Below are 358 nucleotides of genomic sequence, written 5' to 3' on the forward strand. Positions count from 1 at the left end.
ACGGTTTGCTGTTCTTAATTACCAAAGAACTTGTTTTAGACTGACACATTTGCTGTTTATATCTTTCTATTGTAAATGTTTTAACTGATAACTTGGTGCCATGTTTCTTTTAGTCACTGGGCACCGTGCAGCCTTATGTTCTGTGTTTAAGCACACTGAAATATCCAACCGCTTCAAATTTTTGGTCTTCCTAGAGGCCCGCCACTGTGCTGACTTGGCATTGGATTGAAATGACTAACAATGCCTGAAGCTATACGTCTGGCATTCAATATGCTAACACAAGCCAGCCGGGCAGTTTGACTGCAGAACCAGTATTAACTGCAGGGGTGCGAGAGGACAAGATTTTGGGTTTTGTTTA

The sequence above is a fragment of the Egretta garzetta genome, unplaced genomic scaffold, assembly GCF_000687185.1.
Source record: "Egretta garzetta isolate BGI_Z169 unplaced genomic scaffold, ASM68718v1 scaffold14, whole genome shotgun sequence".
In the NCBI taxonomy this organism is placed as follows: Eukaryota; Metazoa; Chordata; class Aves; order Pelecaniformes; family Ardeidae; genus Egretta; species Egretta garzetta.